Source organism: Felis catus, chromosome X (assembly GCF_018350175.1).
Source record: "Felis catus isolate Fca126 chromosome X, F.catus_Fca126_mat1.0, whole genome shotgun sequence".
Classification (NCBI taxonomy): domain Eukaryota; kingdom Metazoa; phylum Chordata; class Mammalia; order Carnivora; family Felidae; genus Felis; species Felis catus.
Genome location: NC_058386.1, coordinates 96,213,471 through 96,235,762, shown reverse-complemented (window position 1 = coordinate 96,235,762; position 22,292 = coordinate 96,213,471). Strand labels below are relative to the sequence as shown.

The 22,292-nt window shown below is 44.6% G+C and overlaps 1 long non-coding RNA gene across 2 annotated transcripts in view; it reads left to right on the top strand.

Annotated features, from left to right (window-relative positions):
• LOC109496578 overlaps window positions 1-7,294 on the top strand; it is a 189,911-nt gene extending 182,617 nt beyond the window's left edge. For both annotated transcript variants that reach the window (XR_006592834.1, XR_006592832.1), the window contains exon 5: window positions 5,295-7,294. This is a non-coding gene — a long non-coding RNA (uncharacterized LOC109496578). The remainder of the gene's footprint in view (window positions 1-5,294) is intronic.
• The last annotated feature ends 14,998 nt before the right edge of the window (window positions 7,295-22,292 follow it).

Below are 22,292 nucleotides of genomic sequence, written 5' to 3'. Positions count from 1 at the left end.
TTTTGGCAACCCTGCGTCAAGCGAGTCCATTGGCGCCATTTTTCCCACAGCATTTTCTTACTGCATGTCTCTGTGTCCCATTTTGGTAATTCTCATGACATTTCCAATTTTTCATTATTGTATTTCTTTTTTTTTCATTATTATCGTATTTCTTTTTTTTTAAATTTTTTTTTTCAACATTTATTTATTTTTGGGACAGAGAGAGACAGAGCATGAACGGGGGAGGGGCAGAGAGAGAGGGAGACACAGAATCGGAAACAGGCTCCAGGCTCTGAGCCATCAGCCCAGAGCCCGACGCGGGGCTCGAACTCACGGACCGCGAGATCGTGACCTGGCTGAAGTCGGACGCTTAACCGACTGCGCCACCCAGGCGCCCCTTATCATATTTCTTATGGTGATCTTTGACCAGTGATCTTTGATGTTACTATTGTAATTGTTTTGGGGCACCACATATCACACCCATATAAGACAGTGAACATAATTGATAATCAACTCTACTGACGGGCGGTTCCCGTCTCTCTCCTTCTCCTGGAGCCTCCTTATTCCCCGAGACACTACAATATTGAAATTCGACCAATTAATAACCCTACAGTGGCCCGTAACTGTTCAAATGAAACGAAGAATCACGTGTCTGTCCCCTTCAATCAAAAGGTAGAAATGATTAAGCTCAGCGAGGGAGGCGCGTCTTAAGCCGAGACGGGCTGAAAGCTAGGCGTCTTGCAGCAGACAGTTAGCCTCATTGTGAATGTAAAGAAAAGGTTCTTGAAGGAAATTAAAAGTGCTACTCCAGTGAACACACGAATGGGAAGTAAGCAATACGGCCTATTGCTGATGTGGAGAAAGTGTTAGTGGTCTGGACAGAAGCTCGAAGCAGCCACGATAGTCCCTTAAGCCAAAGCCCAATCCAGAGCAAGGCCTTAACTCTCTGCAGTTGTGTGGAGGCCGAGAGAGGTGAGGAGGCTGTGGCAGGAAAGTTGGAAGCTAGCAGAGGTCGGTTCGCGAGGCCATCCAGAAGATCCAACTAAGATCAGGAACGCAGAGGCTACACCAAACAACAGATCTGCAGTGTGGACTCTGAGACAGCCTTCTGTCGGAAGAAGATGCCATGTGGGACTTTCGCGGCTAGAGACGAGAAGTCAGTGCCCGGCTTCAAAGCTGCAAAGGACAGGCCGACTCGAATTATTAGAGGCGAATATAGCCAGTGACGTTAAGTTGAAGCCGGTGCTCACGGGCCATTCCAGAAACCCCAGGGCAGGGCCTTCAGAATTATGCGAAATCCACTGTGCCTGTGCTCTTTAACAGGAATGACCAAGACTGGATGGCGGCACGTGTGTTTACAAGGTGGTTTGCTGAATGTCTGAAGCCCACCGGGGAGACCTACTGCTCCGAAAGAAAAGATTCCGTTCAAAATAGTACTGCTCGTTGAAAATGCGCCTGGTCACCGACGAGCTCTGGTGAAGATATACGAGATGCACGTTGTTCTCGTGGCCGGTGTGCAGCCCAGGGGTCAAGGAGTCATTTTGACTTTGAAGCCTCGTTATTATTTAAGCCGCACATTTTGTAAGGCTCTAGCTGCCATAGATAGGGATTCCTCTGACGGATCTGGGCAAAGTCCGTTGAGAACCTTCTGGAAGGGATTTGCCATTCTGGATGCCATTAAGAAAGAACCCTTGCGATGCACGACAGGAAGTCAACACGTCAACATAAAAAGGAGTTGGGAAGAAGTTGATTCCAACCCTCATGGATGCCTCGGAGGGCTTCAAGGCTTCAGTGGAGGAAGTAACAGCAGACGGGGTGGAAATAGCAAGAGAAGTAGAATCGGAAGTGGAGCCTGAAGATGACACTGAATTGCTACAGTCTCGTGATCAAACTTGAACAGACGGGCAGTTTGCTCCTTCTAGATGAGCAGAGAAAGTGGTTTCTTGAGAGGAAGAGGGAGGCAAACCATAAGAGACTCTTAAATGTAGAGAACAAACTGAGGGTTGATGGCAGGGAGGTGTGTGGGGGGATGGGCTAAGTGGGTGATGGTATGAAGAAGGCACTTTTCGGGAAGAGCACTGGGTGTTATATGAAAGTGATGAGTCACTAAATTCTACTCCTGAAACTAGATGTTAACTAACTTGAATCTAATTAAAAAAACATGGGGCGCCTGGGTGGCGCAGTAGGTTGAGCGTCTGACTTCAGCCAGGTCACGATCTCGTGGTCCGGGAGTTCGAGCCCCACGTCAGGCTCTGGGCTGATGGCTCAGAGCCTGGAGCCTGTTTCCGATTCTGTGTCTCCCTCTCTCTCTGCCCCTCCCCCGTTCATGCTCTGTCTCTCTCTGTCCCAAAAATAAATAAACGTTGAAAAAAAAAATTAAAAAAAAACAACAACAACACGGGGCGCCCGGGTGGCTCAGTCGGCTAACCGTCGGAATCTTGACATCGGCTCATGGTCATGATCTCACGGTTCATGAGTTCAAGCCCCGCATCAGGCTCTGCACTGAGAGCGTGAAGCCTGCTTGGGATTATGTCTCCCTCTCTCTCTGCTCCTCCCCCGCTCACTCTCTGTCTCTCTCAAAACAAATAAAAATAAACTTAAAAAAAAGGCAACAAAAAAACAACACAGCGACTTTGAAAAAAAGAAGAAATCTGCTTCTGGTGAAGATGTTGAGATTGCTGAAATAACGGCAAGGGATTTAGAATATTACATATGTTTAATTGATAAAGCAGGTGCAGGGTTTGAGAGAATTGACTCCAATTTCGAAAGGAGTTCTAGCGTGGGTAAAATACTATCAAACAGGATCTCATGCTACAGAGAAATTGTTTGTGAAAGGAAGAGTTCATTGATGCGGCAAACTTCATCATTGTCTTATTGTAAGAAATTGCCACGGTCACCTGAACCCTCAGCCACCACCGTCCTGATCAGTCAGCAGCCATGCATCATTGAGGCAAGACCCTCCACCGGCAAAAAGATTATAACTTGCTGGAAGTTCAGATGACAGCTAGCATTGTTTAGCCATAAAGTATTTTTTAAATCAAGACGTGTACATTTTTTAGACATAGTGTTATTGCACACTTAATAGACTCCAGTATAGCATAATATGCACTGGAAACCAAAAAAATCAATTTAATTCACCTTATTGCTATGTTTGGTTTATTGTGGTGCTCTGGAAACGCACCCAGAACATCTCTGAGGTCTGCCTGTACTTGAGAAATAGTAAACATTGAAATTCTCGTAGGAAAACCATGGGCTAAATCCACAAAGTAGAATGATCATTTGGCTTCTAGGAACGCACATGCCATCCGCCCCAGGCAGACAGGAAGTGTGGCACAGCAGACGGCGCGAGAGTTGCTGACCAGCAGGGTGATCTTTAGGTTCTGACAGCTGATAGGACAGATTGTCATTGTTTAGGCCACTGTGGCGGCAGCGCAGTCTCATTCTGGAACGAATCTCTTATTCTGACTCTCTCTGTCCTCCATCTCACCTTAACATTAGCCAGTCAACATCTATTTTTGAGCAGAACTGAGCTAGGCATTAGATAGAGATGGAGAATAGAGAAGTCATCAAAATAGAGCAGGACCCATGCCTTCATGATGACTAAAAACTAACAGCACTAAGCCTTCAGTAACTACACCAATAAATACAGTCATAGGATAGGTGCCGTTCTGTGATTTCCATTCTTTTTTTTTTTAATGTTTTATTTATTTTTGAGATAGAGAGAGACAGAGCATGAACGGGGGAGGGGCAGAGGGAGAGGGAGACACAGAATCGGAAACAGGCTCCAGGCTCTGAGCGGTTAGCACAGAGCCCGACGCGGGGCTCGAACTCACGGACCGCGAGATCGTGACCTGGGCCGAAGTCGGACGCTTAACCAACTGAGCCACCCAGGCGCCCCTGTGATTTCCATTCTGAACACTCTCTCCTTTTTATGTAATTAAAACACTGAGATATAATTTGCTATATAATCTATTATATACTGGATAGTCCTGTGCACACAATACATTTATCCATTAATACACAAGGTAGTATACACAAACCATCCATATTGTGTTTTATGGGAAATGTAAATGATTTAAAAATTTTTTTAAAAAATATTTATTTATTTTTTGAGAGAGAGAGAGAGACAGAGCACAAGCAGGGGAGGGGCAGAGAGAGAGGGAGACAGAATCTGAAGCAGGCTCCAGGCTCTGAACTGTCCACACAGAGCCTGACGTGGGGCTTGAACTTGTCAACTGCGAGATCATGACCTGAGCTGAAATCGGATGGTTAACCAAATGAGCCACCCAGGCACACTTAAATGATGTTTAATGGCAATTTTGAGTCTGCCAGTTTCACCTCACATGCTGGTTTTAGAACCTAACCCGTGGGTGAGCTGGGAGCTTCCCTATGACGAGTGTTGCTAGGCAAGAACACGGGTGCAAAGAGCGACAATAACCGCTGGACCCTATTTAGATAGAGAAAGCAGTAAAGGCTTACTCTTCCGCTCTTTGCCCATTTTTGGTAGATCCTCAGAGACCCTAATTGGGTCATTACGAAGATCAGGAGCAATTGTCTTAAAACACAGCTCCAAGGCAGCAGCGCAGCTTTGCGAGGAAAAGAAAGAAGATAAGAAGTGGAAAATCGCACAGATATCCCAGGCAGTGGTGCTGAACTGGCTCAGAAATGTTCAGCCTTGCTCCTACAGAGCTGTTCTTTGTTCCACGTCTGATTTCTTCTACATGAATAATTCCCATTCTTGTGTTCAGATGCAACAATCCAGCCTTCATTGTCATGACTAAAATAAAAAATGACAAGCATTGAATTTTCACAGCAATTAGCTCTATGTTTTGTTTTTTTTTTCCCCCATTTTTTGAGCATATACAGACAAGAGAGGCAGAGCAGTAATATGGAAGAGAGTGAATCCTGCGTTGTTTTTTTTTTTTGTTTTTAAACATCCCCAGCCCCCACAGAGGCCCTGGGCGTGAGGATTTTTTTTTTAAGTTTATTTACTTATTTTGAGAGAGAGAGAGACAGCACGAGTGGGGGAGGGGCAGAGAGAGAGGGAAAGAGAGAGAGAGAGAGAGAGAGAGAGAGAGAGAGAGAGAGAGAGAATCCCAAGCAGGCTCCGCACTGTCAGTGCAGAGCCCGATGCAGGGCTCGAACTCACGAAGCCGTGAGACCGCGATCTGAGCTGCAAACCCAGACTTGGACGCTCAATCGACTGCCCCCCACCCTGAATCCTGAATTTAATGGGAGACAGCTGTTTTGGCAGTAAGGCAGAATGATGGAGGCTGGATTTCAGACTGATTTCTTTTCCTTTTTTTCGATTTCAGATTTAACCTTTGCTCTGTGTGGAAGAAACATCTGTTAAGAAGATCCGATTTTATGTGGTTAAAATAACCGCAACAACTTTATCAGGGTTTCTTTAATCTCTGCTGATACTCGCCATTTCAGAGACTCTCAGCCCCTTCTGCTTTGATTGTACCCCAAAAGGCCTGATAAGATCAACTCAGATAATGTGCTAAGCAGCCTTTTGTTAACTGTAAAAATGTTTTAGGCAGATAAGGTGTTATTACCCTTCATTTATTTCATAAATATTTATTGAGAGACTGTCCCGAGCCGGGAATTGTGGTAGATGCTGGGGAACGTGTAGAGAATGAATCAGGCAGAGCGCTAGCCCAGCTCCTCGCGGAGCTTATATTCCAGAGTAGGGGTGACAGCCAGTAACCAAGAATATAGGATAAATTCTGGAGACCTCGCTCCATCACCTAGATAACTCGCTCTTTAAAACACCTCTCAAACACTAGTTCCTTCCATAAGTAGTCCCTGGGTCCCCTTCTGTCCTTCCCACCATGAAGTGTGCACATCTCATCACAGCTCTTACTTCACTATAGTGTGAACGGGCCAGGTTTATCTCCCTATATATTGTGTCATGTTGTGAGCTCCTCAGTGGCAGGTAACATTTCCTATTATCTCCTTGGTACCTGTGATGCCTGCCTTGCACATAGCATGTACTTAATATTTGTCACAATGGAGCCATTAAGACATGGTGGTTAATCGTGGCCCTGACATCATAGACTCTCAGTCCAGACCCATAAAATAGGAAGTGATATCTACAATCATACAGTCTAGCCCACCCTTTATATATGAGGAACTCGAGCTTCAATGGTATGATATATGACCCTGGGCAAAGCAAATCCTCATTCCGTGTCTCAGCATCTGCAACTGTTAGGTAGAATGAGAATTTTCGAGCTGAATGAAATTCAGAATGGTCCAAATACTCCATTTGAGAGGTGATTAAAATGAGAAGCAGAAAGATTAAGCAACTCTTCTAAAAGTCTCACAGCAACTTAGGAGAAGAACCGAGAACAGATCAGATGTTCTGGAGCACATAGTAATTCTCTTGTCACATTTCCTTGTTTCTTCTCCCCATAAGCTTGGGTGGTATCACAAGAAGGCCGTGAAGTTACGGGGAAACAATAGATATGAATACTGTGGATGGAGTATGAATTAGTGCTACCACTCTGGAAAAAACGCTTTGTTATTATCTGGTAAAAATGCATGTCCATTATGACCCAGGGGTTCAACTCCCAGGAATACGCCCTAGCATTCTCGGACTTGTACGTACTTAGGCATGCAAAAGAATATTCAGAAGAGCTTGATGAATAACATTAGAAAACAAAACAAGAAACAGTCCCAATGTCTATTCACGGCATGGCTAGATAAATGGAAGCATACACATAAAGTGGAATATGATATAGCAAAGAAAACAAGTCTCAAATATAATGTTGAGTGAAACAAAAAAGCCTAGAGGACTACCGTCAGTATCATTTATAGAAAAATTCAATTATGAGCAAATCTAAGCAATACAGGTTGTGAAGCAATAAATAGCAATAAGAGATCAACAAACACAAAATACTGAAAGTTCTAGTGTAACATCAATATTCAGCCCAAACTAACTATCACCGTTATGGAATGACCTTGTGAGATGCAAGAATAAACCTGAAACTTCCTCATTAAAAATGATTATTGCTACACTTCCATTAATAAGCATTTTATTATCCACGGAGTTTTAGTTTTAGATCCAGAACCGGCCAATGTTTTTAAGGAAAACATCATCAGTTGCTAGATTGCCCCCATGGACACTGAACTGCACACTTAGGAAACTAAATGGATACTGTCAAGTGAGGTCAGGGCAGAAAGAAGCTATTTTTAGGATGCCTCCATTTTCTTCCATATTTTCTTCATTACAGGGGCGCCAGGCTGGCTCAGTTGGAAGGGCATGTGACTCTTGATCTCAGGGGTTGTGAGTTCAAGCCCCATGTTGGGTGTAAAGGTTACATAAATAAATAAAACTTAAAAAAATTTAATGGTTATTCATTTTAAGAGAGCATGTGCGTGCGCGTGCACACACACACGTGCATGCATGGGCTCGTGTGTGCAAGGGGAAGAGGAGCAGAGAGAGGGAGAGAGAGAATCCCAAGCAGGCTCTGCGCTGATAGCCCCGATGCGGGGTTCCATCTCGCTAACCATGAGATCATGATCTGAGCCGAAATCAAGAGTTGGACACTTAACCGACTGTGCCACCCAGGCGCCTCCCCCACAAAATATTTTCTTCGTTACATTTTTTATCTTCTCTGTGACATAGGAGATTGAAGATGGTTTGTTGTGGATGTGGCTTTGACAGGTTTGGGAGGTTTTCTCCCTTGCGAAATTTTGAGGTGACAAAGTTACCTAAAAAAGATTCCATTTTTAATTCACCCTTATAAAATGTAAAGCATTCGCAAATAGAGCTTCTCTTTGAAGAGCTGTGGTCTAAGTGGATTTAGACACCTGAAAATTAAATTCAGCCCTCAGAGATCATTTTGTTTCATGTTGGAAATACAGGAACACCAAACAATAAAAAAAATATGATAATCATTAAACATTCAAACCTACACTATTTGGCCTTGAATTATTATTTAATTTTTGTAAAATTAGCTCAAGAAGTTTATCATTTTCCTCATAGATTAATCTAGTGAATGCACTCTCTTAATATTTATAGTCTCAATCTATTTTTCTGTTTAACTATTTGACATTCATAATAATTGTGCTTGCACATAAATTTAACAGATAATTTATATATCAATCATTTATTAGTGTAGCATTTTCCTCTTGCAATAATAAGGGAATTTTTAGTCCAAATATCATCTAGAATACTTACCTGTATCTGAAACAGAATATTTTGATATTCATAATAATTCCAAATGCTGTGCCTCGATCGTGCACATCAGAAAAGCTGAAAAGATGTTGATGTGGGCATTTGCTATTCAGTCTTCCAAAGACCTAGACCAAACCCAAAACCAAGTAACAGATAGGGTACAAATATGGAGGCCACAGGCTTGCTTTCAACATCTCTTGGATGGACAGTGGGTTCACAGGTGTTGTGACTGTGTCTTCTAATTTACATATACGTTGCAGAGATTTCTTTGAAGCTTCCCGGTGTTTAATAATTAAAATTTCCCTCCCTCACTATAAATTATTCCGAAGAAGGCTTAATGAGCTAAGCATAGTAACATTTATTAGCTTAACAACACCATTCATATTTCCACTGAACTTCCTGGATGTAAAAGAAAATTTATGCAGGAATTGGTCGATTGCCTTTGGGAAAAGTATTAATAATGTCTTCCTGTTGGTGTTTATGGGCTCAAGGACATAAAGAATGTGAGGCAACCAAGGACTTACCACATAATGATCCCTTTTCTCCTTTTTCTTTCTTTCTTTCTTTCTTTCTTTCTTTCTTTCTTTCTTTCTTTTCTTTCTTTCTTTCTTTCTTTCTTTCTTTTTTTTCATCAGGGTCTCATGACAAGAGATGTTCTGTTTTAGTGGGAGATCACTGATTCTGTAACTACTAAGCAGTGAGGAGACTTTCTTTGAGAGTTTGCTGTGGCCCCGGGGAACTTAAATGCCCCCAAACTGGTAAGTAGGAAGGGTCTATGGTGAGTATTCCCTCGGTACCATGAGAAGTAGTAAAAGTGGCTACATTATTGGCAGGGATTGTTGGAACAACAGGGTGTTGGGCTCAAAGGACGCTGCCGCTGAGTCCTGGCTCTTAGGACAATTTGCTCAATGTCTCTGAGCCTCCATTTTTACTTCTCCGACATAAGGGCTAGAATGGGCTTTATCTCAGTGTCGTCATGAGGATTGAATGAGACAAAGCCTGCAAAGTACTTACCGCCTTGCCTGATACAAATGGACTCAGTAAACATCATAAATAGCATTTTATTATCATAGAGGCTAAATTGTTGTCTATTATCTGTAAACTTTATTTATGGCTCTCTTAGGACACTTCACTACTGTCTTTCTTGTGTCGGAGTTATTTACATAAGGCCTAACCTCGTGAACTGAGCTCCTTGGGGGAAAGAATGCTTCATACCCTCTAGGACCCAGCACAACGAGGCAGCACTAAGTAGAAGATGAGGCTGAAGTGGAAGCTGTCAAGCATTTTTACCATGGCCAAATTTGGTTTCCATCGTAACTGAATACATGCACACATCATCGAGTTTGGAAAGTTGTGCAAGAGAAACCTTGCTGTAAGCAATGTAGTCTGATCTTTTCTCTCTCTGCCTCTCTCTCTTTCTTATATTTTGCCTTATTTAAAAAAAAAAGCCTCATCTTGACCCACTACATTTGTTTGAAACCTTGCTAATGAGTCTCAACCTGTGGTTTGTAAATCTGTGGGCTAGACCGTGAAGCTGTGTTGGATCTCCCCACCAGAGGCAGGCGTGCAGTTAAGGGGAGGCTAACAGAAATGTGGGGGGCGGGGCCACGTGGCAACTGCTTTGAGGACACTTAGGGACCAAGTGTAAGCAGCAGAGTTGAGGCAGACCAAGACCACCCGGGACTGGGTAGGTGAGAGCTTTGACTTGGAAATGCGGAGTTTTGAAGGTGAAAGCATTCAATACAGAGCTAGGTCATTCCAGCTGTTCTATTCAGAAAGAAGGAAAGCAAGAGAAAGAAGGAAGGAAGGAAGGAAGGAAGGAAGGAAGGAAGGAAGGAAGGAAAGAAAGAAAGAAAGAAAGAAAGAAAAAGAAAGAAAGAAAGAAAGAAAGAAAGAAAGAAAAAGAAAGAAAAAGAAAGAAAAAGAAAAACAGGAACAGGAACAATTCTCTTGAAATGCGGCTGCCAGGACAGAAGGCCAAGTGGACATGGGTCTCTCTTCTGCCCCAGGGACTCTGCTTTTTTCCAGATTTTTGTTCTCCTGTCAAAAATAGCTTTTGAGTGATTTTTAAAAAAAACTACAAAGTGAAAGTCTATACAGTGTGCACATGTACACACACACACACACACACACACACACACACACTGAACTTTAAAAATCCTGCCTGGGGCTCCTGGGTGGCTCAGTTGGTTAAGCGTCCAGCTCTTGATTTCAGCTCAGGTCATGACTCACAGTGCGTGGGTTCGAGTCCCACGTCGGGCTCTGCGTTGACAGTGCGGAGCCTGCTTGGGATGCTCTCTCTCCCTCTCTCTCTCCCCTCCCCTGCTCCTGCTCTCTCCCTCTTTCTCTCTCTCTAAATAAATAAATAAACTTTAAAAAAATAAAATAAAATCCTGCTTAGTTGTCTCAGTTTGGTGGGTTTACCCATCCTCTCCCTTCTTCCTTCCTTTTTCCTTTACTCAAAACTCCACTTTTTTTTTTTTCCATCGTCTTATCCTTTAAAACACTATTTTGGTCTAAGAGCTTTTGCTTCTATAGCCTCAACTGTTTCACATCCTGGACCAGTTTACAGTCTCACCTGCAGAGTTGGAACTTCAACTTTCAGTTTCTTTTTGCCACCGGTTGATCCTTCTACATGAGTTAGATTCATCCATTTTTTCCCCCCATTCATTCAGTCTATCAATTCGTCGAGCACTTATTATGTGCCAGGCACACACTACAAGCTGAATTAGCAGTGCACAAAATCAAGTTCCTTAAGGTCACTGAGTGCCCAATTAGGTAGGGCAAGCAGAAACGAATCCTCCTTTCCCGCAAAGAAATAAAAGTGGCCGCGCTGATATATGCAATACAGGAAGGCCGCGCTGATATATGCAATATATGTGATGATTTGACAGGGTTTGTAAGTCTTTGGTCAGAAATGTGTTCTTTGGGGAGGTGAGGTCTGAGCTGAGTGCTGAAGGATAAAGAGCAGTTAGGAAAAAGGAGTGGGAGCATTCCAGGTGAGCAGAGCAAAGCCCCGGGGTGGGAGGAAGCAGGTTGAAAGTGGAAGGAACGAAGAGGCTAGTGAAGTATTAGGAAGGTTCTAGAGAGTAGAGGGGGCAACTCAGTTGTGGCTTCCTGCAGTGTAGAAATTCATGTACTACTTTGTTGTAGCCTCTGTTAGGGAGTTTTGAGTTTATCCTAAAGACAATGTCAGTCAATTGGAAGGTTCTGTGGGTACTTGCACATAGTGGCGGTGGGGGGATATGATCCCCCCCACTTGAATTTGGAAAATGCCACTTTGGAAAATGCCACTTGAATTTGGAAAATGCCACTTTGGCTACAGTGTGGAGAATGAATGGGTGGCTGGGTAAGCATGAATAGAGATAAAATTTACCAAGCTATCATTTGTGTTCCACTTACTGTGTGCTAAGCATCATTGTAAGGGTTTTCATACATATTGTGTGTGTGTTTTTTAAGTTTATTTATTTTGAGAGAGAGAGAGAGAAAGCACAAGTGGGGGAGGGGCAGAGAGAGAGAGAGAGAGAGACAATCCCAGGCAGGCTCCACATCATCAGCGCACAGCCGGATGCGGGGCTGGAACCCACAAACCCTGAGATCATGACCTGAGCCGAAGTTGGATGCTTAACCGACAGAGCCCCCTCGGGCACCGCTATGCATATTGTTACTGAATCTTCACATCTTGTAAGGTAGGTAGTTATCATCCCCACATAACCTGTGAGGAAACTGAAGCTCAGAGAACTGAAGAGACTTGCCCAACATCACACAGCTGGAATGTGGCAGAGGTGGGATTTTATCCCAGGAGGCTGCCCCATCGTCAAGGCCAGAGGTGATGATGGTGTCTTGGGCCAGACCAGTGGGGACAGGGAGCAGTGAACACATTAACGAGATATTCGGCAGCTGAAATTGATAGTAATTCACGGTGATTGGGACGCGGGGGGGAAAAGGAAATGTTAAGGAAAATGTTTAAATCTCTGATGCGTACAACTGAGTGGCTGGTGGTATATTCACTGAGATGGGGAATACCAAAAGACGGCGAAAGGCGCTTTGCAAGAGAGAGAGGGGCAGCCGCAGAGGCAGCAGGTGAACCAGGAGTCTGTAACATGGAAAGCTTGGAGGGGTGGGGCGGGGCCGGAAATGATTCAACAAGCAGTGATGGGGCCCAGCATAGACTGCTGCTGGGTGGGGGGGTGATTTGTCGCGTTCTCAAAGGTGTCAAACTCAAGATGCCCTTTGGTTAGGATGTCCACCGCAGGCTGCTGCCGCTGTGGCATTCTTGAATGAAATTGCCATCAAGTGCTGCCTATTTCGTGGCCTTATTGCTTTTCTTCCTCCACGGTCAGGGGCTACCAGCTGTCCCACTGCTCTCTGCAGTTCAATCCTGCCTGAGCCCCTGGACCAATTCTGACTTTATTTATTTAGTTATTTAGTTATTTATTTGTGATTTTATTTATTTATGATTTTATTTTTAGAAAGAGGGTGCACATGTGAGCGGGGGAGAGGGGCAGAGAGAGAAGCGGGGGTTGGGGGGCGGAATTTCAAGCAGGCTCCCTACTCGGCATGAAGCCCGACGTGGGGCTCGATCCAACAACTCTGGGATCATGACCTGAGCCGAAATCAAGAGTCCGATGCTCGACCCACTGAGCCACCCAGGTGCCCCCCCACCACCACATTTTGATTTTAGGAGAAAGCCAGCCAGTTCCAGCCTAGCCGTCCAGCTTTCAGTATTGTAACGGTTATTATTCCTATCCTAACCTTGTTTCCCGTTTCTGGAAACACGGCTTCTTGGCTTTTTAAAAATGTATTTGGGGGCGTCTGGGTGGCTCAGTCGGTTAAGCGTCTGGCTCTAGATTTCGGCTTAGATCATGATCTCATGGTTTGGGAGTTCGAGCCCCACATTGGGCTCCATGCTGACAGTGTGGAGCCTGCTCGGGATCCTGTCTCCCTCTCTCTGCCCCTCCCCTACTTCTCTCTCTCTCTCTCTCTCTCTCTCTCTCTCTCTCTCAAAGTAAATAAACTTGGAAAAATGTATCTGAGTTTTTGTATCAGCCAGGTAAAATAATGGCTGTGAAAATGCTTTGCAAACAACAGAATTTACTGTATGTAAAGCTTCTAGGACAGGCGATGAATACGCAGCAAATTTTCAGTAAATAGCAGCTATTACTACGTGGACCATCGCTTGGTTGCCGCAGGTACAAAACCAAGTCACAAAGAGTGGAGTTGGATTGCAGTATCTTTTCAAGGAACGACCTTTTCCTGCCTTTCAGAGACCCTCTTGCCTCGCTCACGACGTGTTGCCCCTCTCAGATTTTTGACTTCGACCAGCTCGCGCCTTTTCCCAACGTGGTTCATGAGGTGGCAGGTGGAATATTCAAAAAGAGCCTGGCTTCTGGAATCAGACAGCTTTGCATTTGAGTCCTGACGGCATGACCTTAGGAAAGGTACTTAAGCTTTCTCCAGTTTCCTCAACTGTGACATCGTGAGGACCTCCTATGCCCTGAAGGACCGAATTAAGCCAAACACAAAAAGGCACCTGGCCACGGGTTGGTATTCATTAACTACAAGCTTCTTTTTCCTTTCCTTCCTCCTTCCACGTGCCTCATCATAGCTGTTCTCAGACTTTCATTCTGAAGGTCTCATTTTACTATCATAAACAAGTCCCATGACTTAGGGGTGTGCTCTAAACTTTGATCTATTTTATTCTTGTGCGCACTAATGGGCCACATTAACTTTCAGACCACCAGGATCATGTGTGACTAATTATTGCTGGACTAGCCCAGTTAATATTAACTGACAGTTGACTATGGGAAAGGCACCCCAGGAAATATGAATCTTCCCCATTCCTGACTCTTTATGTTGGGCTGAGTTACCTCCCCTTCTTTTCAACACTCCCTTGCGGACCTATGAAGCCAGCCCCAAGAGCTGTCTGCCTTTCCAAGGCAATTGCTATGGCTTCTCTTCCCACTAATTCAGCCGGATTTGATTTTGATTTTGCTAGATCTTGTCTCCCTGGTTCTCTCCTGGCGGTGCATTCTGATATTGATTGTTTCCATCTCTAACTCCCGCAGGACTTGATCTTTTCCCGAACTTTCTCCTTGGCATTTGGACATTGGCTGCCTGACATCCTTTCGGGCTTGGCTAACCACTTTGGCCCCAGAGTTTCCTATTGCCTCAGGTGAGAATACTTCCCTCTTCACCCTGGTTTCCTGCCAATGGGCTCCCAACACCTGCCCAAGTCTGAATTCTGTCTCAGTCAGTCATTGGTGGTGGAGGGTGAGGGTGGAGTGAGAGTAGGTGAGTGTTAACCAATAAAAATTGGATACGGCTTGCTGCCCTTAGGGAGCTCACAGTCCATTTTGAAGAAGATAAAGAGGTCAACATTTAAAAAAAGGCAAAGAATGAATAGTAAATATCAAATAATTACTGGTATCAATTTAAGTTAATATTAAAACTGCCATCCGGTATTTTTAAAAACGTACAGCGGCCAAAAAGAAAGTATTTTTTGGAGGTGCCTGATGTACAAACTAGGCTCTCTCTGGGACAATCTAGTTGAATATAATGAATAGATACTTTAACAATAATTTTATATCCAGTTTTTCTTAGTTTTTCACTAAAAAAATATTTTTGTAGCTCATTTTCCCCTTAAGATCACCGTTTTAGAATATGTGATTCCGACACAAAGAAAGCCCCTTTGCAGTGGGGTGAAAATAACTGACGCTTATCAGTAGAAATATCATGATTGTATTGTTGTTGACAATGTACACTTTTCAGAGTTTTGTTCTACGAGCTGTGGCTTGTCAAACTTAAAAGTGAAACAGCCATTTATTTTACCGGCAAATTGGGTTTATTCGGGAAGAGCAGAGGAATTTCAATTCGGGATATGCAAGCTCTGGTAAACCAGAGACGAGACCGGGAAACAAAAAACAGGAACTATACAGAGAAAAGGAGGAAGTTGGGAGGCGTTGCTTTGAACAACACTACTTTGGAGGAAAGCAAGAGTTCAGGGTGGTGATGGTTTCTGATTGGGTGACCTGTGGTAACATTATATTGGCTGAGCTTGTTGCTGGCCGATGAGAACTTCTTTTCCTCCTGCTGGAAAGTAGGAGAAAGTAGAAAGTAGTAAAGTAGGTTTTTTCCTATTGTGTATGCAGGGTAGTCCTCTCTCACTCTCACTCTCTCTCTCTCTCTCTTTTTTTTTAATTTTTTTTTCAACGTTTATTTATTTTTGGGACAGAGAGAGACAGAGCATGAACGGGGGAGGGGCAGAGAGAGAGGGAGACACAGAATCGGAAACAGGCTCCAGGCTCCGAGCCATCAGCCCAGAGCCTGACGCGGGGCTCGAACTCCCAGACCGCGAGATCGTGACCTGGCTGAAGTCGGACGCTTAACCGACTGCGCCACCCAGGCGCCCCCCCTTTTTTTTTTTATGGGGAGAGAGAGTGAGGGGCTGAGGATCTGAAGCAGGCCCGGTGTGGACAGCAGAGAGCCGATGCAGGGTTCGAACTCACGAACCCCTGAGAACATGACCAGAGCGGAAGTCGGATGCTTAACCGACTGAGCCACCCAAGCGCCTCAGTGTACCTCTTCTTGATGGGGGCTTGTAATTTCTGACTAGTGGTAGCCCAGGAGACCGCCCCTGTCTGGCCTCCCGACTCCAATTTAAATGAGATTTCTTTCATTCAGTTTCATAAGCTGAATGCCCACTCAAATCTGGATGTACTCAGTTCTATAAAAATATTCATCAATCTTACCTTGCGTAATGGATAAGTGTGATTGTTAATATTACTATTGAATCATTCGCTTTTACTCTCCCCCCCCCCCCCCGCCCTTTTCATCTACTGCCATAACCTATGCAAGCTGGTCCAGGCCAGTGGGGAAGCCACAGAACAGTGAGGAAGGACAGGAAAAAATAGGAGAACTAAATAGTCTATGTATTGGCTCCCAAGGATAAGGAAATCGAAAGGGAATGCGTGCTGGGGAGAAAGCATTCTAAATAGTGTGGCGATATTGTGATTTTTTTAAATGTTTATTTATTTTGAGAGAGAGAGAGAGAGAGAGAGAGAGAGAGAGAGAGAGAGAGAGAATGCATGCGAGCAGGGGAGGGGCAGAGAGAGAATCCCAAGCAGGATCTGCAGCTGTCAGTGCGGGGCTCGATCTCAAGAACCATGAGATCATGACCTGAGCTGAGATCAAGAGTCAGACACTTCATGGGCTGAGCCACCCAGGAACCCCGATATTGTGATTTTTTAATAAGAAATATACATTTGGTCTTCCTGTTTCTGGCACGGAGCTCCTAAAACCCTTGGAATGTCCTGTGAGGAGAGCAATAAAGGTGTCAGTGCAGTGACTTTGGGATCACACCTAAGGATGGGGGTTGGTTGCCTGGTGAACCAACCTTATGATTAGTGGGTTGGAACTTTCAGCCCCACCCCTTGACCTCCAGGGAGGGGAGCGGGCCTGGAGGTTGTATCGATCACCAGTGGTCAATGATTTAATGAGTCATGCCCGTGAAACGAGACCTCTACAATCTCTAGCTGGTCGGTCAGAAGCACAAGTGATAACCTGACCTTGAGGGGGAGGACTTGTGGGAGTGAACCCTCAGCTTGTGGCGACTGATGCTGTCTCTGGGTAGATAGTGTCAGAATTGAGCTGAATTGTAGGACACCCAGCTGGTGTCCGGAGAATTGCTTATTGGTGTGAGGGAGACCATGACCGCACCCCCCCCTCCACGCGTGCACACACACACACATTAGAATTAGGTACAAAACCCAAATTAAGTGTTAAAAGGGATGCAGTAAACTTCAGCCTTTTTTAAAATGTTGGTTTATTTCTGAGAGAGAGAGAGAGAGAGAGAGAGAGAGAGAGAGAGAGAGAAAGTGTGTGTGTGTGTGTGTGTGAGAGAGAGAGAGCAGGGGAGGGGCAGAAAGAGAGGGAGACAGAGAATCCCAAGCAGGCTCTGCCCTGTCAGCACGGACCCCACAGAACATGAGATCATGACCTGAGCTGAAATCAAGAGTTGGACACTTAACTGACTGAGCCCCCCAGGTGCCCCACTGCAGCCTTGAAGAACATGTTTAGCGTCAGGCTGATGGTTGCTCTTGGTAGGCTGAAGCAACCCCAGTTTAGGGTAAAAGGAGTGTTTGGGTTCCGGTCAAGTAAGTTGAAGTTCAGGGCAGGCATTGAGCCTCCCATCGAGGAACTGGAATGCAGAGCAAGAATCCAAGGTGGGAGGCCACTTTTCTAGACTGAACAAAGCCGGCGGGGCTTAGAAAACTCCCTGGCTGTGCGTATGCTCTGTATTCACTTCATGTCTGCCAGTTTAAGAAGAGTGATACTTTTCTCAACCATCAATCCTCCAGGGCTCAGGCCTCGGGTCACTGAACCTACCGATCATGGCGTCGTATGCCCGTGTTTAAATTGCCTCAGGGAGGCGCCTGGGTGGCTTAGTCCCTTAGGTGTCCAACCTCGGCTCAGGTCACGATCTCACAGTCCGTGAGTTCGAGCCCCGCGTCGGGCTTGCTGCTGTCAGCATAGAGCCTGCTTCAGATCCTCTCTGTCTCTCTCTCTCTCTCTCTGCCCTTCCCCCACTCATTCTCTCCTTCTCTCTCTCTGTCTCTCTCTTTTCTCTCTCTCTCAAAAATAAATAAAAATATTTAAAAATTGCCTTAGGGACTACCAGCAGGGTCAAGGTACAGGTGGAAAGCAACTTTAGTTTGAGAAGTCACATTGGGCCTCTATCTATAAAAACCCTATTTATGTACCACTTTTCAGGAGCATCTGTATTGTTCAAATATTTGTGGAAGATTAACTGTTGTGGTGGTTAATTTAATTTATTTTTTATTTTAGAGAGAGAGAAAGCACGTGAGCAGGGGACAGGGGCAGAGGGGGAGAGAGAGAGAGAATCTCAGGCAGGCTTCACACTCAGCACAGAGCCCGACACAGGGCTCGATCCCACGACCTGAGCATAAATCAAGAGTCAGGCGCTCAACCAACTGAGCCACGCAGATGCCCCTGTGGTGGTTAATTTTATGTGTCCATTTGGTTAGGCCATGGTATGCAGACATTTGGTCAAATATTACTCTAGATGTTGCTGTGAAAGTGTTTCGTAGATGAGATCGACGTTTAAGCCAGTAGACTTTGAATAAAGTGGATTACTCTCCACAGTGAGTGGGCCTCATCCAATCAGTTGAAGGCCTTAATAGGACAAAGATTGACTTGCCACCAGGAAGGAAGAATTCTGCCGGCAGACTTACTTGAGCTTAAACATAAACTGTTCCTTACCTCCCCAGTCTGCCGCCTCTTTCTCTGTCTCTTTCTCTTTCTCTATATGTTTCGTTTTTAGTTTTTTATTTTTTTTAAAGATTTTTAAGTGAGCTGTATGCCCAACGTGGGGCTCGAACTCACAACCCCGAGATCAAGAGTTGCATGCTCTACTGAAGGAGCCAGCCAGGCCCCCCCCTCCTCCTCTCTCTATCTTATTGGTACTGTTTCTCTGGAACCCTGACACGGTTACTAGTATGAATTACATGAATTTTACTCCATTGAAGGGTATCACCTGCTTCTGTCATGCTTCCTTTGAAACTATTCCATTCATAGGATCTCTATCCTTTTCTCCCACCTGGTTCTGTCAGAAGGATGATAGAAAAAAAAAAAGTCACAGAGTTGGGAAACTATATATTAACTGCATTTTGAAAACAGCTACTTTCAGGACCTGCTTGCTTTTGACATCAGAACTTGACCATAGTTAACAACGATGTGTGGAAAAGTAGTCACGTGCAAATGAAACGTTGAACTCTGAAGGATAGCGGGAGGCATGGCGGACATATTTGTTTGAACGGATTCCAGTTGTGAAAATTTCTTTCAAATGCCTGGAATGGGGGATCCATGAGTGCAAGTGGTGACCTCATAGCTGACCTAGCCTGCCTTCTGGCTTTCTACGCAGCTTAATGTTGTGTAGTTGCTTTGGGCTGTGATTTCTCCTGGGACATACATTATTTAGTTGGTTAGCTCAATGCGAGTTAATATTAAAATTCCTGTGTGGTCTTTGTTTTAAAATGCATTTGTGTCCCTCACATCACCAATATATTTATAAGCCTGAAAAATGGAGTAGCATGAGGTAACTTAAAATACGAGTGGTTCTTCTGTGAATTTAGGTCAGATACTCTCTTAGTAACGGAGCTGCTGCTAAATGTTGAAACTCCTCTTTTTCCCTGAAGACACTTAAATCTTAGTTTTGGTTGGACATCTTCCTGGTGGCTGAAAGCTAGGAACTATAGACATTCCTAAAGCTGTTTTCTCAAGTTTCGTACATTTTTTCTTTTCTTTGACTTCGTGTTGGCTCTTTCCAGCTGTTTTCTAAATATTCAATTTCCTTTAACATGTTCAATGGAAATTTTCAATTTCTAGGGTAGAGAATCCTACGTTTATAAAAATTATTTAATGGTGCAATTAAGGTCACCCATTAAAACCTGCTTTTGGTTTCACCAAAGTATTTTGCTGATGTTCTTATATGGCATGCATATATAGCCGGCACCTAGAATCGTACTGTAGAGAAGACGTGACAAATACTTCTTCAATTGAGTTAGTTAATAAAACCGAACCAGAAGTTGGTAGTAAAGAGAATGGCAAACCTCCGGTGCAGAAAGTGTTCTCTTTTTCTTTCTTTCTTTCCTTTCTTTCTTTTTAACATTTATTTATTTTCGAGAGAGAGAGAGACAGAACGCGACTGGGGGAGGGGCAGAGAGCGAGGGAGGCACAATCTGAAGCAGGCTCCAGGTTCTGAGCTGTCAGCACAGAGCCCAATGCAAGGCTGGAACCCACGAACCGTGAGATCATGACCTGAGCCGAAGTTGAACGCTGAACCGACTGAGCCACCCAGGTACCCCAAGAGTTCTCTTTTTCTTAATATTTTATTTTAGAGAGAGAGAGTGTGTGTGTGTGAATGAGGGAGAGGAGCAGAGAGAGACAAAGAGAGAGAGAGAAAGAATCTCAGGCAGACGCCACACTCAGCAAGGAGCCTGACTCGGGGCTCAATCCCATGACCCTGGGATCATGACCTGAGCCAAAACCAAGAGTAGGACACTCAATCGACGGAGCCACCCAGGCTCCTCGGAAAGAGTTCTCTTTTAACAAATACCATTATATCTTCTCTTTCTTGCCCCATTTACTACGTTTACATCCGAACATATATGTTTTTCCTAATTGAGTTCTTGAATAACAAAATCATAAACTCCAGAAGGATACAAAAGAAATGAATAACAATGGTTATGTGAGATGGTGGTAGTAGGTAGAATGGGACATAAATGGAAAGACTTTTTCACTGGATATCACTTTTTTTTAATGCTTATTTATCTTGAGAGAGAGACACACAGAGTGCGAGCAGGGGAGGGGCAGAGAGAGAGGGAGACACAGAATCTGAAGCAGGCTCCAGGCTCCGAGCCGTCAGCACAGAGCCTGATGTGGGGCTTGAACCCACGAACTGTGAGATGATGGCCTGAGCCGAAGTCAGACACTTAACCACCCAGGCGCCCCTAAATTTATTTTTGTTAATGTATATTTATTTATTTTTGAGAGAGAAAAAGACAGCATGAGTTGGGGAGGGGCAGAGAGAGAGGGAGACACAGGATCCGAAGCAGGCTCCAGGCTCTGAGCTGTCAGCACAGACCCTACACGGGGTTCGAACTCAGGAACTGTGGGATCATGACCTGAGCCGAAGTCAGATGTTTAACTGACTGAGCCGCCCAGGAGCCCCAAGCACCTTTTTTTCTTGAAAGTTTATTTATTTTGAGAGAGACAGAGACAGTGCCAGTGGGGGAGGGGCAGAGAGAAAGGGAGAGAAGATCCTAAGCAGGCTCCACGCTGTCAGCACAGAGCCCAACATGGGGCTCGAATCCATGAAACGATGAGATCATGATCTGAGCCGAAATCAAGAGTCTGACGCTTGACCGACTGAACCACCCCTGCGCCCCTGCCTTAAGCACCTTTGAAATTGATGGAGTGGTTTTACAAAGCATAACTTAAAGTAGTTTAGTTATGGTAGTGCACACATTTTGATACACTTTTGGGCTTTTTAAAATGGGATTCTATTTATATAGCTGCCTCAGTTACTCATTTCTGTATGATCAATTACCCCAAAATTAAATGGCTTAAAACAACATTTGATTGGCTCACTCTGCTGTGAGCTGGCAGTTTGGGCTGGGCTTAGCTGAGAGGGCTTGTCCCTGCGTTACCAGCTGTTGGCGTGCCTTATTCCCGAGTTTGGGCTTATTCGTGTCCCGTGGTGGTTAGCTAGCTATCAGCAGGGATGATGGACGTAACCGGGCCAAGTGCCACTCACATTCCTGTAGGCTAGCCTGAACTTCTTCACATGGTTGCTAGCTTCTATCACCAGCAAGGGAGAGCAAGCCCCAATGCCTAAATGCGTTTCAGGCCTCTGCTTGTGACTTGTTTGCTCATGTACATTGGCCGGGGAAGTCACTGAGTCAATGTGGGAGGCCAAGGTCAAAGTCAATGCGTTGGAGGGCTACAGGAAGGTAATGGGTACAGGGAGATGTGATTCAGTGGGGCCATTGCTATTAAAGTAATTGTTACGATTTCTAAACGTGTCCCTTGTTTTCTTAAAGCACTGATAGTAAATGAACTCAACTCATGGCCAGGGAATTCTGTAAACCCCTGAACGCTAATGATAAGTTACAGCTGTTGTCATAGGCTGATTTAAAGTTTTAGCACCACTTACTATTACCATCTAAAATACTGAGACACATCATATCACTGCCTTGCTCCCAATTTCCCCATGGCTTCTTACTGCAGTCAGAATAATATTAACATTTTGAGGCGCCTGGGTGGCTCAGTCGGTTAAGCATCCAACTCTTGGTTTCAGCTCAGGTCATGATCTCACAGTTCATGGGTTCAACCCCTGCCATCGGGCTCTGGGCTGGTAGCTTGGAGCCTGCTTCGGATTCTCTGTTTCTCTCTCTCTCTCTGCCCCTCGCCTGCGTGTGCTCTCTCTCTTGCTCTCAAAAATAAATAAATAAAAACACTAAAAAAAAATAATATTAAAATTTCTTGACACAGCCCACAGGCCCTAAGTGATTTTGTTTTTTCTACATCGACATGATGTTGTTTTCATGAC